The following is a 15,318-nucleotide window of genomic DNA, read 5'->3' as shown; positions in this document are numbered from 1 at the left end:
CAGCAAAGTGTCAGCAATTACTGCAAGTGCATGCAGCGTGTGTTTAATGTTTTAGAACATTAACATGCTTAACTCATTCTGTAAAGCTTGATTAAAACCACCACTGCACCAAATACCTAAGTTGTGTGCTACGAGTGTTCATGCACGTGCTGCTTTAGTGGCCACCTGAATCAAATGCTGTCAATTTATACAGTGGTGTCCCCCATAACTTGTGCCATAATTTAAAAATATGCGAGTGCCACATAGCTGAGCCTGAACAAGCTAATGTCTGTTGTCGCTCGCAGCAAGTCAGAGTATACTGTATTCCCCTTAATTACGTAATCAGTTATTACGTTGTCAAATATATTCAGAACAAAATTGTCAATTACAAAATTGCAGACCATCCACTTCTGACCCATGTCCCTTTCTCAATACGTGCTGCATAAAAGTTTTTTTCCAAGCCTTCAAGAAGCCCGCATAAAGAACCACGCAACTAGTCATGTGGCACTTTCTTCTGTTTTGAAGGCTTTTTACAATTTTAGTAGCCACATGGTCAAAAAGAGCAAACTAAGGAAATACTTGCTAGTAAATGGAAGTGGTAGTAATTTGGAACTGTGTGGGAACCACTTGGCAACTAGTGGAATTTGTTGTGGTAATCGGTACCATCTTAATGGCCACTTGAAGGCAAGTGGGAACCAAATTTGTGGTCCAAGTGGTACCATCTTAATGGTCACTTAATTGAAATTAGCTGTCCGGACACTTTAAAAACCACTTGGTTACAAGTGGAACCCGTTGTGGTCCAAGTTTGGGTGGTTTGGGTCTTAATGGCCACTTGAAGGCAAGTGGGACCAGTTCAGAAACCACTTGGCAGCAAGTGGAACTGGTTGTTGTCCAAGTGGTACCATCTTAATGGCCGCTTGAAAGCAAGTGGGACCACTTTAGAAACCACTTGGCAGCAAGTGTAACCTGTTGTGGTCCAAGTGGTACCACTTTAATGGCCACTTGAAAGCAAGTGGGACCACCTGAAACCACTTGAAATCCCACTTCAAATTTTCACCTGGGGGCCCATCGCAAATGTCATCTGTCATCTTTCTCAAATGCCGCTCTGAATCCATTGCAAAAAAAAAAAAAAGAAAAAGAAAAAAAAAACGAGAATAGTTATACGAGGCTAGGGCAGCAGTGCGCCATGACGAAGCACGATGCACTAAAGGCTAAGGACGTTGTGCTGCCCGGCAGACCAGTGTAATATTGCTACACGAAGAAAGCAGATAAAAGAAGGAATGGAGGCATGTGCACTGCTCGAATGATGAAACCCCACCACTTTTTTTTGAGCGCCACAGATTCGCACCATCAGCTCGACTGAAAGGGCACTCCAGCCACGGCTAATGTGTCGCAGCTCATCCTGAAAGCAATATACATGCATGTATGCCAGATGCCACTGAGTGTGCCTGTGCAGTTTATTATCACTCCGCAAAGAAAGCAGACGACGGAAAGCACAGGCGTGTGCACATTGTTGGAAAGATGAAACTTTTTCCACATTTTTCTCGAGAGTGTCGCAGATTAGCACTGCCAGCTTAACTGGGAGCAACCTTTCTAGATTCCGGGAGAGTGCTCCGGCCATGGCTCACACGTTGCAGCTCATACTAAAAGCGATAGTATACATGCTGTTGACATAGAGATAGATATCTTCATTTTTATGCTGCAGTTTTTTTCCAGTCTATATATTGCAGTAACTTTTAATAAGGTCTCTTAAACCAATTCCACCTTTAAATAATTATGATATAGATATGATATGCAATATTTTCACTTAAAGGAACACTAAATTAAGAGCAACACTATATCAGTTGAGACAGTTATAGTATTCTTTCAACATTGTGTATTTATTTGATGGGAAAAGGTGGGCTACTAGCAAGGCCAAAGTTTCTTTTCTTGAATTTCGAAACTGCAGTGCCGGTATGTCAGTGTGATTTTATGGATTTCAACGTATTTTCACGTGATTTGGCAATTTTTGTGCAGAAAATTTTCTCAAAACTCACTGAGCTGAGTTTTGGGGTCGTTTGAAAATGCAACGTAATCCTTGCTGATCAACATACTGCTGATTAGTTCTGAGCTGAAAGTGTTAAAATGCTCACATCTCTCGTTCTTGTGGCTTTTCTGGTTTGCCAAGTCTTCATTCATGAAAAGACCGATCTCTGTATGTTTCATCTAGCTTAGATCACACAGAAAAAGTTTGAATTCCTTTTTGCAGAACTGACACTTTTTTTCAATCATTCATACCACAGACATCAGAAGAGTGGAATCGCCTTCCTCCGCATGTAATTTCCATCAGAAATCACCACCTATTCAAGAATGCCCTAGCTAACATTGTATAATTAGAATCTCATGTGTTTGCTCGTTTTCCTGTTATATATACCGGGTGCGCGAGGTATTTGAGAACACAATGTTGGCTTCAGGCAGAGAAAAATATCTCCAGCAAAAATAGGCATATTTTCACCAAACTTTGAGAAATACTTCTCTTACAGTTTATTTCCGCAATTACTCAATGAATCCACCATCCGCAGTAATAACCGATTCAATCCGGCTTCGGAAACGGCTGCAGGCACGGATCAGGTGGTCCTTAGAGATGTTGGCCATTGAGTCGGCAATGGTGGCCTTCAGTGAGTCTTTTGTATTATGTGGCTGTTTGTTGACCTCTCTCTCAACGACGCTCCAGACATAGTACAGTAGTCGAGCAGATTTAAATCTGGAGAACTAGGAGGCCACAAGTTGGGAGTGACGTGGTCGTAGAAGTTGTCACTCCTGGGTGACGCAGGCGGTGTGGGCAGGAGCCAAATCTTGCTGAAAGACATAAGGTCTTCCTTTCGAAACAGTCTCCATCCAGGGCTTTACAACGGGGGCAAGCACCTTCACGTACGTGGCACCATTAACGCGGAGTCCTTCTGCAAAAAAGTGGGGCGGCATGACGTCACCCTCGTTGCTGATGACGGCTAACACCATCACAGACGACATAAATTTTGTGTGCATCACTGTAGGCACCTCATCAGTGCTTGCACAAGGCCACCTGTCTTTACGGCGGTTAACTTTTTGGTCTTGGTCAAAGTTCTTTCCATCTGAAAAAAAAAAAAAAAAAAAAAAAAAAACCCAGAGCATTCCAGGCTCCTCAGGTCTCTTCAGCTTGCTTAGCAAGCGCTTACACCGGAGCAGACGATTCTTTGAGTTTCATCGGACATAAATTGCCTGCTCCTCATTACATAGGAATGGTACCTCAAGTCCTCATACACAGCGAGCCTGACAGTCGACTCTTCGACTTGGAGCTCCTTTGCAATGGCCCGCATTGACTTTCCTGGGTCGTCACTCACGATGACTTGCAGCTGCCGGAGAAAATCGGGTTCTGACGACGTCTGACCACTGACTGTGCTTTTTCCTTTTTGCCACAGATGCCACTCCTGTCAAAAAGGGCAATTGACTCCAATTGGGAATTTTCCAATTGGTACCAATGGGAAAATTTCCAATCATAAGTTAGTACATAATTGGACCAGTTAGACCAGCTGGAACGTGACCAATTTGTTTTTGTTGGAGTGACCAATTGTACTCAATAGGTACCAATTGGTTGGAATGACCAATTGCGCCAACGGGCAATACCAATACACATATATATATACCAGGCCCCTCAAAGCAAACCTAAATAGGATTCCAGCTGTCAGAAACAGGTTTGCCTTAGTACTGCATGCACATATAGCTATAACTCATTCCAATTACTTTGAATGGGTTCATACACTGGAAATATGATTTTCCAGTTGGTTACGTTCTAGTTTATTCCTATTGGTAGTCCAATTAGACTTAGTAGTTGGGAATGTAAGGTGGGCCCCTAGCTGGTTCAAACTGGCAAATCCAATCGCACTCAATTGGTTGCATGATTTCAGGTAATGAATTCCCACTTGGTTGGAACCAAGTCCAATTGGACTCAATTGGATTCACTTTGACTCAATCGTAACCAGTTAGAACTAGGGATTTTCCAATCAGTTCCAATTGTGTCCATTTCATTACAATTGGCAACTCCAAACATGTTGCCATTTTCATTAAAACAGCTGGAAAGGACTGTAATAAGGCCTGGTCGAGCTCCTGGTCACAAAATGGAAATCTTCGTCTTATTCATGACGTGATTATTGCCATGTGGTGAGGTGAAATGTGAGGTTAGTTGGTAGGTACCAGTGCATCACTGCACATAGAGAAGCTTGGTATCACAGCTGTTCTCCGTCTCAATGCTTAGATTTACAGTTATTAGTGCATTAGCTCCACATAATAAATTACAAACATGGTTTTGTGAGTTGAAGTGATTTTTTTTATATGCGGAATTCTTATTTTTGTGATGGAATAGTTGAATCTAGATTTTTCTCATCAATTAAGTAATCTCAACACTACAATATTCCATTGTTGGTTCAGCCTATTAGCATTTTGTTGCAAGTTCCTCCTATGTCACAGCGTAATTTATCTGCGGTGGATTTAATGATGCTGTGGATAAAGAGTCTTTTTGTGGGAGATTTGCCATACTTAAATATGGAACTGGTACTCACTCAGTTCAGTGTTTCAATATAGGACTTAAGCACCGTGCAAATAAAAGCAATAAGCAATAAAAGCTGTTGGTCCAAACAGCTTATATAAGGGTATTGGGGGATAACCCAGTTAGACCGGTTAAGCATTTCACCTAGAATATATAGTCGGTAAGCCTCCCCAGCTGCATCTAGCGAGTGTATCATTTTTATCAAGATTTGTAGCTAAGCACCACTGTAATCTGTTTCTGGACTGATGTTACGGTGAAGCGCATGACTTCCTTTTATGACCTCTATTCTCTGCCGCCACCGGCAGTTAGCGCCGAAAGAAATTCCTCATTTTTGCTTTTCAAGCGGTGTTTCCACCTCTCGCGTGCACCACGGTGCCCCAGCTCACCGATTCATGGCAAACGTGCGAGCCGCTTTCGGTATTTCCACGGAAAAGTTGCGCTGAACGTCGCTTGCGCGCGCCGCCCCGGCTGACGCGGTTTCGGACTTTGCCTCTGCGAGCGGTCGCCTACTCGTCGGCGCAATTCCCGACGGCGCCGCAGTGCGTGAATCGCACAAAACGCACCCGCACACCGCAAATTGAAAAGTGGTACGATGTCGGCCGGGGCCGCATAGCTCTATATAATAGCAGCGATAAGCTGCCCATATGAAGGCAGCTTTCCCATTAACACTGGTATCACAGGGTCAGTGGTCGCAACTGGTCAGGTATGTACTGGATGTTGCATTGCTTATTCTACTGCTTGCCCATTCCAACACAGAAAAAAAAAAAAAAAGAAACAGACAGTGAGGAGCACTGGTCAAATAATGGCACCACTATCACTGATAGTTGTCCTCATATGCCAGGAATATGTATAGAATAATTTGTGGCATTATATAAATGTATAAGCGCGTACTGATAAGGAAATTGGTATGCAATACGATTAGTAAATTTCTTGCTTACAGATATTAATGTCGCTTGGATATCATTCATGATGCAAATTGAATTTTGGTCAGTGCCCTAATCATGCATCAACTTTTCATACAATGGCAATTATATGGACACTTGCAGCATGTTCGCATCGTCGCTCCCGCCTTGCTATGTCGCAAGTGGCCCACATGGCCATTGTTGGAAGCCATATGATCTGCTGAGCTTCAGAGATCCAGCATCGCGAAATGGCAAAATAAAGAAGTGGCAGTGCGGGAATGTTAGCTTTGGGACAAGGAATGCGCACTCCCCACTGCCACCGCTGCTCATCATGCCAGCTTTGTGACTGTGAGTGCTCAGTGTCATCAAGTTCATATTCGTGTTTGGCCATGGGACACCACGCATATTTAGTTAGTAAGCGAATGTTTACTGTAACGTATACTGCCCATAAAACTACAAGTCTGACACTTCATGTGATATTTTAATACTTAGAAATCGTTGCCAATGCTTTGACGTTTCAGCGAAATGGCCACAGTTATACTATATTATACATTCATTAAGATCGAGTATCATATGTCATTATAGCCCTTCTCTTCTTTTCTTGCAGACTCTCAACATACCTGACGCCTATAAGGATGACCGGTTCGATCCAAAGGTCTGCGCTTCTACTCGCGGACAACTTTCTGTGACAATGAAGGGAAAGTTACGGGGGCGGAGCTTCTGCGCGTGTGTTACTGCACCAAGTATCCCAGCTGCATGTGACAGCACTTTTGGTTTCTTAGAAGGGATACTGACTGAATTAGCGTAGCTTCCACATGCAATGGCTTTGCATTCACCCAAACGTGGAAGGGACTCGTTGGGGTTTTGAGTTTTGCCAAGGAGGCATTTAGCAAGTGATTCGGGATTAGCAAGTTGGTGATAAATTGGCTTAACAGCGCTCCGATACATCGCAGCGCATAGACAATCCGAACGTTTGCTTCGCAAAGACCGGCCGCTGTTTTCTTCGATGTAGCAAATTGTTGGGAAAATGAGCACTTGCAATCAAGAGAATAAGTGCAGACAACTCCTACACGCATCGTGGTGTTGTCTACCAGTTGCATGTTTCCTCCACACAGCTTTCAGTAATAGCAACACTCAAAAGGTCAATGTCAAGCAGTCCATAGCCACCGTCAGTAAAAGTCACCTTTTCACTGTCAATACACGCTGGCGAATGTGACAGCTTTGAAGAAGCCACGTTGGTGGTGGGCGCTTGTCTGGCTGTCGGGCTCCTCTCGGGCGATTGCACTTCAGTAACAGTTGACGCATGCTGATTGCCGCAGAAGCGACGTTTCCTAAACACCTTCTTCGATCTTGGCATCGCATCAGGTTGCAAACAGCAAACAGAGCACTCTGCGAACGCGCGCAAACTACCTGTGCAAAAAAACGCGCGCAAAACGCGTTCGGCTACGGCTAAACATCGACTCGGCTGACGAAGCACTTGTTGCCAGACCAAATCACATTCCCACTAAACTTGCATTCAGCGAAGCGTAAGAGAGGGGGGCGTGACAGGCCGCCGCAGAGGTTTCAAATATGTCATTTTTAGACAAAAAGAAGTCGCGCTGGAACAAACAAATGACTCATTCTGATTCAGAAAAGGCGCAGATTTCAAATTGCGCTAAAAGAAAAAAAATGATTTTTTTCAATATTTTTGCTTACCCTGTTCCCTTAAACTAATGCGGATGAAAAACGGGTACATTTTTTTAAAAGTGCTCTTTTAAAGCACTTTTTGCCTCCATAGCTTACCCTTCATTGCCACAGAAAGTTGTACGCATGTATAGCATCACTAATAGTCGTTTCCATTCTTTAACGAGTCTTCTCATTCTGCTATTATGGGCCAAGCTTCCATTAAGGCGCCTGATTAAAGTATATGGCAAAGGCAACTAAAAGATGTGCAACAATTTAAAAAAAATATAACCTCTATTTAACAGTCTTTGTCCGATAGAGGGCTGACCTAGGAAACATTGAAATTTGCTTGCAACTAAATGTGTATATGATGGAACACAGCTCTCGCTACGTATAGTTTTTTTCGTCGCTATCATTAAACAGCTGTTAGTTTCTGCACTTCATGTGTGTCTAGTTTCCTACCTCTTTACGTCCTTGTCCTCACTATTGCTTCGCAGTGCAGTATTCCATCATATCACAGAATATCGTATCATATCACCCACCACAACACATTATTAAATGTGAATAGATGGCATGGGCAACTTTGTTAGCACATCACTGTCATAAGGAACCAACTCATTGCAGAAAGTATGCAAAAGAAAATAAATATGTATACATCTACAATGAAATGTACATTTTTATTGGACATATGTGTACACATAAAAGGAAATGACACTTACAGGAGTGGTAATGTTCATAAAATAAAAATGCGAGATAATTAGCAAAAGTACCTTTGTGTGCTCCTTCTGTTTGTACATATATGCTCCACAAACAGATCTTTGAAGCATCTCATTGCATTGCTCAGACACTATACAAAGCTCCCAAACTATTTTACTCATTTTGTATGTAGCTCTAGTAACTTTTGTTGCAGTGCATAGTTATCCACTGGACAATATCCAGAACATGATTGCACATCTCACCAAAATAACACACACATTCCTCTTTTTTGCTGCATTGTCTCTTTAGCGTATGCACTTTGGCAGATTGATTTAATATAGACCTCTTTCCTCTTTGCAACTGAGAGCTGTATAAATTTATGCTTGTGGATAGAACAGCAGCACCACTTGCAAAACAGACTGTAATAGCTCATTAAATTTCTTCTACATGAAGGCCCTGTATTTCAATACAGAATATATGGGCCTTATTTTGATCTTTTACAGCCAAATACATGTTGACCTACTGCTTAAGCTGCATTTTGCAGCTGCAGCACTATGCAGAATTTATATGTTACTTTTGGTGCGCATCCAAGAACTTCTGTTGACCAAAATTCATTTGAAATTGTTAACAGTGTTGTGACCCTCGCTGCATTTGCACATGTTTTAATGGTAATGGAACCTCGTGCTATGTCTCGTAAGGTTCTGAAGTCATCAAATTACTATCGTCTTGTATGAAAAGTATAATGTTGATTATACTGTACTTTCTTGACTTAATTGGCACCCACCATGCAATGCTGCTAACACGCTTGTTTTGGCATCACTAATGCTGCAGGTGGATGAAGGGAGCTCGTTCCAACACAAGTCCATCTGATCTGCATCCCAATTTACAATGCCAATCGTCTAGTCCTAGGTGTGGCCCAGCTCATCAATAAGCTTAATGGCGAGCCATTCAACAAAAACGGCGAGCAGCTACTTGAGGTGAATTGGTTGTTCATTTCACTTTCACATTCTCTTCCCACTGAATGATTGTGTCACAACTATGTTTTTTTTTTTTTTTTTTTTTTGTGCTCCACCCACATGCGTGATTTCCTCGGCATTCACTGCAGCTTTGGCAAGAGTCGAGTGTGCACAGGAGGAGCAGCTAAATACATGCACCTTCATTTTTGGATAATACCCAAAAGGACCAGAGTGTAATGGATTGCCAGAGAAGCTGCAGAGTATGTTACAGCACCAATGCCAAGCTATAGGGTCGGTTTTCTAGCTGGCATGCAGCACCTGTATCATGGTTAAAGCTAGCCTCACAAATGTGTTCAAAAGTTCAGACAGTGATTCAAGTTTGATCAGCTGAATGCAGACAGACATTGAAATCAGGTATTGCAGCTTGTGTTGACCAAATCTGTAATATCCTTGAAATATTTACCTTTCAATAAGCATTTAAGAAACGCTCATGCACTCAAGTGGGAATTGTATCACATCATGTTCCACTTCATGGCCATTGTGGATCCACCTTCAGTACTTATTGCTACGTGATTGATGACATAGTGCTTGATTCTTCACCCAGCCTATGCTTCATTTGTTCTCATCATGTATGCACAGGCGTTCACAATCTTTTGTGGCTTGGGCATCCAGAACACACAGATCGATGTATGAAATGGTGGTGAATGCCATGGCCAAACGAGTTACACTTGAGGTGCTCTCCTACCATGCATCTGCACCCTTCGAAGAGGCTCTCAAGCTCAGTGTGAGTTGAATGTTTTGCCATAGAAAGAGCAATTTTGGGGGGTTTTTAAACAGCCCTGCACAAGTGACGAAAAAAAAAAAGTTTTTAAAAAGAGTACTGACACAAAAATTTGAAGTCGAGATAACTAACGAGAGCGATTTAGGTGGACACACACACATCGTCTACAAAATATCAGCGGCGAATATAGCTTAGAATATATTTAAAATCAATTTTAAAAACATGTGCTCGCAGCCACCCACAAAGCGCAGCACCTTGCGACATTGACATCAAGGAAGGATTGTAAATAACCGAGAAAACGCTACGTCACGAGTTTGCGCTGCCGTCGAGCAAGTTTTTCGCCACTCCAATCGTCCCAGTGCTTTTTTTTTCTCTCACTCCCTGGTCGAGACGCTGGCCTCGTTCGCCGCTGACGGTGGCACAAAAATCGGCTTCATTGTTTCTGACACGAGATAACTCTTAGAGTAAAGCGACCTCGAAAGTGTGCATGTTATGAAACGTTGTGCGATATGGTTAATCGTTGGCGTGATTTTGGCTCGCAAGCGGTCAGCGCAGCCGCCGCAGCAATCGTCTCTACGAAGCGGCTCGCCTTGCTAACGTGTTTTCTCATCGCTACCAACGCCGTCGGCAAAACTAATTGTACTGTCAGTTATGAGCATCATAAATGTGCAGACGTTGATTGTGTTGACGAATATATGTGCTTTATTACGAGCTGCGGACGGATCGCAAGGGCCGTCGGCGCCGGATCAGACAGCCAGAGAGCTAGGCCTACACCGTTTCCCAGCGATCGCCAGCTCGCCTGTGGTGGATCGAATCAAAAGTGGTTCCCCACGTCTAATACGGTGGCGACTCCCGCCTGGAGGAAATAGTTGCTGCTGAACGACGAAAACGAGGTCGGCGACGACGTCGCAAAGCTCTTGCAGGCGTAGCAGACGAACTTGCAACACGAAGCTCGCTCGCATGCGAGCGCGCTGGCTTGAACACGTCACAGTTTTGTGCGATCACGTGCTCACCGTGTTTACAATCGCTCTTCTCCCATCTCGTTGCTCTCTGAAACCGAAACTTGGACTGGTCGCTGCAAAGACGACTCCAAATAATTGCCTGTCGCGCTCTGAAGCAAATGAGGTTTCGCGCCGTGATTACTGGGTCATTAGCTAGTTATTACAGCATAAAAAACAAGTCCGAAAATTTTTGTCAGTACTTCTTTAAGAGGTTAATATTTACTTGCATAATGATCGCAATTTTTTCCACTGGAAATTGATGCAAAGTGCAGGGGTGCGATATATGCATGGAAATTTTTCCAATAGAAGGTTATAGGTGCTAAATAGAAAAATAAAAAATAAAGTGGCTGTAAATCAAGGTTTTTACACCAGCCATTGGAAACTCAAACTAATACTTTCAAACCGTACTTACCTATGCAATAAGAGCACAGGTTCAACACAATAACTGCAAAGGCCCTATATTTGCGTATGCTAGCTGAACCTAGCGTCACTAAATGAATAAGTATAGCGACTCTGACCTGACGTATTCAGTCGGTGTCACCACTGATATTGACACAAGCAGATAATTGTCGCTGCAGCAATTTTCGAGGGTGGCACGATTACTTGAGCAAAAAAAAAAATTTTGTTGGCCATGCAGTGGTGCAAGCATCATGTGAGTAAACATGGTAACGCTTAAGCATCCAAATTTGTTATCTTATGGACTGGCAGTCAACAGCACTGAATATCATAGCCAACACACATATTTAGTGTGCAAAATTAAATGAAACTTTTTGACAATCATTGTACTAGATTGCACTTGACATCAGTTCCTATCTTCCAGTCATGCATCTAGTCATTGCCGAGCACATTCGTTGCGATGCTGTTGTGCCGTGGCAGTTTGTTTGCAATCGTAAGACAGATTGCATGCACTTATGTTTGCTTGGGGTACCCTGTTCAGGACATGGCTAAAGGAAAACTCTTCAGAAGTGTGTCGAATATACCTTAAGGAACTTGTGAGACCAACATAAACTTGGTACAGATCGATAAGCTAGATAAGCGATTGCTTTGACCGAAGACAAAAACCCAACAGGGCTTGTTGCAAGCTATCACACGCATCAAAATTATAAATTACCCTGTATCGTCTACCAATTATGTGTTGCTTCATTACATGTAAGCCTACAGATTACTTGACATGCAATTACTCTACCATATCGTAATATGGCGAAAACTCCAAACAAACACATATCCAAATTTGAGTCTTTACCACGCCATACACCCTGCGCTGTATTCCTATAAATGTCCACACTGTGATCAATGTGCAACACTTTACCACATGGTATGGGCTTGCGCAAACACACCACAGCTAACACCCATAACACACCCCACCACACGGCAATGGGAGGCAGCGCTGTCCAGCTCCAACTCGACGGACCAGCTCAACCTGGTCAACCGAGCGAGAAGGGCAGCTAAGGCCGCTGGACTGAGGGGACCACCCACTGCAGAGCGGGGGAGCTACCTACGCTCGCGTGCTCTTTATATTAAAGTTTGTTCTCTCTCTCTCTCTCTCTCTCTGGAAGTGCTGGAAACAACTTGCGTGTGATGAAGTGACGCCCCACAGCTAGGTGAACATTATTCAGATTGAGGTATATTCTACAAAGCTGTAGTTGTAAAATCATACTCTTTCATGTACTCACACTCATCTGTATTTTATACTTTGCAAACAATACATCCCTCTGTTTGGCCTTACTTCATTTGATGTCCCTGTCACTTGAATCGCACCCGAATATTGCTCAAATCATCATTTCGACACCATCGACAAGCGTCAGTCAGGCTGTCAACAGCTTGGTCATCTGACATCGATGCACTGGTGGATCTAGTGGGGGGGGACCCTGGGGGCTCCCCTCCCTGGTCAAGACATGCCGACTGACAGTATTGAGTGTTCAGCAAGCCCTCCCTTCCCCTTTTTATGGCTGCCAACTCTGTGGATCCTCCTCTGCATCGATGTCCTCAGCAATGGTTGTATCGTATCCCAGAGTTCTGCACTAGTTGATGTTCATGCAACACATGTTTAGGCACATGTATGCCAGTGTGTAAATCTGAACAGTTTACATGCGAGTTCAGAACTTATATTTATGTTATATTATTTCTACAGGTTCCAGGTTCTACAAACTTGTGACGAACCAGTCCGTGGACATAAAAAAAAAAGCATGATCTTGATCTTTAATTTGCTCATCCTGGCTTTCTTCTGGCGAGGGGCCGAGTGCGTGTGCCACTCCGATGATTGCCTTTTGGACTCCGGGTCATATTCAAAGAGTACCCAAGTCTCGTCATCTGTAATAACGTTGTCCAAAAATTTTCAATCACGTTTGCAAATGTCGAGGTTTTCTTGGCACGTTTGAACGTGGCGGGACTTTTGATCGTCAGTAAGCACTTTTGGAACCATTTTCGCACACCTTCTCCATGCCGATATCGTTTGTAACGATTTCATGAACTTGAGTTTTCGGAATGTTTAACATGTCGGCCATTAAACGAACACTTAATCGTCAGTCTGTGTTTAACAGTTCCCTCACTCGTGTCATTGTCGGCCGTGGATGGCCGCCCGGCGTGGTCCTAGTCTTCAACCTTTTTCTGGCCTTCCACAAAGGCTTTGTGCAACCGAAACAGTTGCCGATGTAACAGGGCATGTTCTTTGTAAGAAGTCTTGATCAGAGTAACAGTTTCCGCAGTGGTCTTGCCAAGTTTCATGCAAAACTTGATCGCAAATCTTTATTCTAACGAGCGCTGCATCTGCACTTGCACAAGAATAAAAAAAAAAAAAAAAAACTCTCACAGACATATGCCGAAGCGGCAGAGGAAGCGGCCATAGCACTGGCCTTACACAAACCAAGGCTACATACGTGATCTGCGATTCGCAAACAGGCAATTCGCAATTTTTCAAATGGGCGCATATCGCAAGAGGCGTATCACATACTCAAGCGACATCCCATACACTAGGGAGAGGCCGACGTCGATAACCGAAAGCATTTGCTTTGGATCCCGGCACACACTGGACTGAGCACCCCCAACGAAGCGGCTCACCGCGTTGCTCGAGGCCTCACTCACCGAGCATCATCGGAGGAAGAGCCCCGCGGGGTACTGCAAACGTCTGGGCGTTGGGAGGATCGTTTGACCAGGTTCCACGACATCACGTCACACTACCAGTTACAGAGACGCGTATACCCATTCCCTCACGCTAGCTTAGACGGGGCGCAAGCAGGACACTACAGGCAATTACAAACCGATTCTTACATAAACCCAAGACTCATGCACGCCATTTATCCAGACATGTACACTACAAACAGATGCCATCCTGTGGCGAGGTTGCCGCACTTAATCACATGTTATGGGAATGTCAGGACTGTCACGGAGCGGCATATTTTCAAATGGGTTGGTCGCCGATTAACGACACGCCGAATTACAGCGTCAAAAACGTGGGCTCCTGACGGTGCAGGTATAATTATTAGACATTGACACGCCGAATACGGGCGTCAAAGCGTCGTGGCCGCTCGGGCTGCCATCTCGATTCCAGACGTGACACGCCGATTACGGACCCAGAAGTGTGCGTGGTAGGCTGGGTTCCACCTTGGCCCTTGACATTGGAGAGAGGAGAATCTGCGGTTCTTCGTCCATGGTGAAAGGGACGCGGCCAAGATTGTTGGGAGCTAAGAGCCCCGAATTCGGAGAACTCTACATACCGGCAGTTTCCCTACATAGGGAACTAGGGAAAGGAGAGGCTATTTAAGCGCATGTTTTGGGCCCTGCTGATTAGTCTAGAAGCTGAACCTATGCGCTGCTGAGAAGCCGTTGGGGGGGGCTAGTGCCGTCCAGTATCGCCTGGGCCGCCTGGCCACGTCGGAACTCCGAGGAACTTGTTGACGTACGAGACGTCAAACCAGCGTCTGCAACGAAGCTCACGGTAGTTCGCCTCAAGTTAGCTCAACCTGCTTGAGAGAAGACGTCCAATCTAGACTCCCGGGAAACCCAGCTCAGCAATTCGCATCCACCTCGACAAGATCGGACCGCCAGCATTCTTAGGGAAAGCTTTGTGCACCGACTTCCACGGTTTATGGACTTGCTGCTGCTGCCCGGCCATGCGTATGACACCATTTGTTTTCTTTTGAACTTTGATTGCTCTTGAACTTGTTTTAGTGAAAACTGTTAAGTGTATTCTTGTGTTTACTGTGTGATCCTCGCACTGTTTCATTTTATATCTACTGTAATCGCTCGTATTTATTTGTCCTTATCATTGTGTTAATTAAGCTCAGGTGTTAGTCTGTCTGTGTCTTTTTTATTATTGTATTTTATTAACTTGTGTGTATTTATCAGCCGATAAATATCTGTGTTTTTTGTTTACTCCCGACTCTGACTCTTTTCACTGTGCTCGCTTGCGTACGGAACGACCAACCAGCTTGTCTACCCCGACGATCGACTTCGCGCCGACGACGAATCGGGGACAGCTGTGACAAGGACATAAACAATTCGGGCAGTGCCGACACCTCCGTCTCTTCCACCGCCAGCCTCCGCTCGCGTTGGAAGACCGCACTGCTCAGCTCGAACCTGACAGTACAGCTCTGGGCCGTCCAGCGAGCCGAGGAAGCCGCTGCGAGACAAGGTCTCGGAACCATGTCTGCGGCGGGTGCCCAGACCCACTAGAAATACGCCGGACTCAAATCTTATCGATCTGATAATAAAGTTCACGTTCTTCTCTTCACGGACAGGCCGTCCTACACTCGCCAATGCTCAGAGCACACCGAGCGACGGA

General features: G+C 44.4%; 1 long non-coding RNA gene across 1 annotated transcript; it reads right to left on the bottom strand.

Moving 5' to 3' along the window:
- Positions 1-2,124: 2,124 nt before the first annotated feature.
- LOC125942119 (uncharacterized) lies at positions 2,125-9,398 on the bottom strand. Its single transcript, XR_007464827.1, has 3 exons — positions 9,220-9,398; positions 3,016-3,089; positions 2,125-2,918 (listed from the first exon to the last, which is right to left on the bottom strand). It is a non-coding gene; the product is annotated as an uncharacterized LOC125942119 (long non-coding RNA).
- Between the last annotated feature and the right edge of the window lie 5,920 nt (positions 9,399-15,318).

The sequence above is a fragment of the Dermacentor silvarum genome, chromosome 1 (genome assembly GCF_013339745.2).
Source record: "Dermacentor silvarum isolate Dsil-2018 chromosome 1, BIME_Dsil_1.4, whole genome shotgun sequence".
NCBI lineage: Eukaryota > Metazoa > Arthropoda > Arachnida > Ixodida > Ixodidae > Dermacentor > Dermacentor silvarum.
The sequence above is the reverse complement of the archived record's forward strand: the minus strand, read 5'-3'. Positions and strand labels throughout refer to the sequence as shown.